Genomic DNA, 3367 nt, shown 5'->3' with positions numbered 1-3367 from the left:
GGAATCTATTAGTACATAACCAGCCTGTGGATACACCGTCATCATCATACCATGCATTTTATATTCTTACATGTAGCACACATTTTTTGTTGTCTCTTAAATTTACTAGAAATGCCCTTTCCACACCACCTCCTCATCTTCAAAGAGTCCATCCATCGTAGCAAAACATACTTGACAAATGCCAAAGAAGGTATATAGTGAAACATGTTGCTAGGTTTTCCTCTGTTCCAGAAAGTTCTCTGCCTGTGCAGTGTATCTACCCCTAGCCCTGACTTCTTTTGGGAGTCCCTTATCTCCTCATTGGACTGGGATGCCCCTAACGAGGGTTGTAATCATTTATCTGCCCTCAGCACTGACTTCACCATAGTGTTTCCTATGGCTCCTGAGCAGACCATCCATCTGGTGCCCCAGGGTGCACTGACAAACTCCTCTGCAGCAGAGAACACAGGCAGAACCTCCTGTTTAATCTGAGCTGATCTCCCCTCTGTGCACAGCATTGCAGGGGTTACAGAGCTGCCTTTGCCTGGGTGCTGCTCCTATCCCTCCTTCCTCAGCATCATCACCTCTATTTCAATACTTCTGGCCATTCCACAGTGACACCAAAGGTGCTAAAGGATGGTCTTGTGCCTGCCCCTGTTCTTTCAGACACTTTTGGACCATGCTAGATCTCTTAACTTTCCCAAAGGCCCAGAGACATAATTGAACCTAGAAAAATACTTGGTAACTATTTAAATCTACTTCACCTTCACACCTTGAGTTGGACATATTCTTAATGATTCTGTTTCTCTGGCTCTWAACACAATTCTTCAGAAGCCATGTGCTCTCTTCATCTTCAGTTTTTGACACAGCTTTCACCTTAGCTTGATATCCTGCTTCCAGCTCTGTGCTTAGAGCTGTTACAGCTTGGTAGTGTTGGACACTTTCTTCACTGAGGCCTCCTTCTGCTGCAGGAAAAGAGCATCAAGTGTAGTTTTTGTGTTTGAGGTTCCCTCTAGCCTTAATTTCTACTGTTAGTAAAATCCCTCTTGTGTCACACTGATGGCCAGAAATATTTTTTGGGACTTTTTTGTTTGGTTAGGGATTTCCACCCTGCCTCCCTTTATTTTTTTTTTTTCAGGAACATCTCATGAAATTCATAGCAAAGGTTGTTAAGGGGCTGATCCTTCTTTCTCATATTATTGTCCTGATCCTAAAACCGAGCACTGCAAGATGATCTATACCTTACAGAGTTATTGCATGAATATTAYACTTATGACTTTTTGCCTGATGTTTCTGAGGTGTTATATTTTATGGAAGCCTTGACACTTTCAGGACAAGTGTCAAAACCTGATTATAATTTCTTTTGACAATATTTCTGTTAAAATATATAGGTCATCACAAACAATATTTTTGACCTTGTACTTTTTTGAGATCTGAGAGTGCACAAGACTTCATAGCAATCTGTCAAAAATATTACTGTATCTCYAACATGAACTTAAAATTGTTTCTACAGAGTCATTTTTATCCTTTATCTTTRAAATGAAAGGAAGACATGTAGTATTTTTCCCAAAGTTTAACTGACAGCAATAATTATGGCTAATGAAGACAAGGGACAACATTTYATGAAAGTTTGTCATTTTGACCTGAGTGAATCATCTGATGTGTTCTATTTTCAGTGGGAATTTTATGTTAAAATAGCCATAGCTTGCTATTATCACAAGAGCTAAGGTTATTGCAAGGTCTCACTCATCCGGAAAGAAARCAGGTAAAACCCAAACAATTTCAAAGCTTCCTTCTTTATGATTACATTAGATCTAGTAACACCCCTCTGCATTATGCACTGAAMTTCTGGCAATTAATTGAAAGTGAAAAATTACTCTTAGACTTACTTTCAACTTATTTTGCCTCTACAACCAGATTTCATAAATTATATACTAGTCAGTAGCTCAGCCGAAATATTCCATCCAACACACGATTTGTAATAGAAACAAACATAAAATAATCACACAGGAAACAGCAAAATAGAAATTTACACATCTAAATGCAGTCTCTAGCAATTCAGGTCTTTTCTCATGCTAATAATAGAACTGCTTAGATTTAACAGTAGAAGACAATTACATGTCATGAAGTAGCCTAATATAAAATGAGAAACTTGTAATATCTGCAAGAAAAATGACATAATTAGCATTCATAGCACAACCAATAATGTACTCTATTTCCATTACTTAAGAGTGACATTTTTTTGATCTATTCAGAGCAATTCTGGATATGAARGTCTAATTCCTGGACACAATCTTATTACAGCATCCACAATCAACAGGACTATTGCTGCCTCTCCTGTGCTCACAGGACTTGTGGGCACAGTCTGTGAGGGCACGTTCATGTTTAATTATAATGAAAATGTCACATAAAGAATAAGAAGGGTGTTAAATCACCGTACAAAGATTTAAACTGGAAGCTGGTAAGGTTTTATTAACACTCTGTGAATTATGCTTCCAATAACACAAATGTATTATGGAGCTTTAGCTGGTATAAAGCAGCTTCTTATGGTTTAATGTATTTGAAAAGAAAACGGCTGTACTTTGTGGTAATAGAAATACCAATTATGAATCAAACTTTTAGTTTAATTCACTTAATGATAGCTGCAGTTAAGGCAGATGTTTRAATGCTTTCTCTCCAGTTTGTACAGAGGGACAATATTCATTCCCTGTATTTATGGGAGTAGAGCAATGGAAGCCTCYTTCCCCCAGAGCCATATTCATCTGACTGACTAAGGGAGAGAGAAGCAGCTCTGTTCTAGTACAATCACCACAATAAAAAGGTGTGGGGGTTTTTTTAAAGCCCATGGAGAATTACTGAGTTCTAACTCTACACAGTACCTCTTCAAGAAAAAGTAACACATTACAGAGAACGTGGAAGAAGGGATATTTATTGTGTAACAAGATTTTTAGCTCATGCACAYGGAAGCATTATTCCATTTAAAAAATACCTCATCATAATCCTGACCAAAGGAGAGCATGACAGARCCTGACAGCTCAAATTTGTTCTGACTGCTTCTTTTAGAATTTAAATAGCAGCATTCAAACTCAGCACCCATTCCTATATCTGCGTTAGCTGGAAGTGAGAACATCCCAAATTTACACACAGACACCTTTTGGCCTCAGAACAGCTGCCARCCCTTTGAACTCCTCCCCAAGTGGACAAACAGATAACGTCCAGCTCACAGAATCGGAATATGGTGTTAAAAAAAWWAAAAWWAAAAAGGTTTAGAGCCTGCAGTGTAAGGGGGAAGGGGCTTGCATTCCATAGGGTCCAGCTCCACCTCCAGGTGTTTTCATCCACTCCCCACCAAATTTCTTCGAATAAACAATGTTGATTCATTAAGAAC

This window comes from Malurus melanocephalus, unplaced genomic scaffold (genome assembly GCF_030028575.1).
Source record: "Malurus melanocephalus ecotype Western Australia unplaced genomic scaffold, MMel_1.1 scaffold_28, whole genome shotgun sequence".
Classification (NCBI taxonomy): Eukaryota; Metazoa; Chordata; class Aves; order Passeriformes; family Maluridae; genus Malurus; species Malurus melanocephalus.
This window is presented reverse-complemented; position numbering follows the sequence as displayed.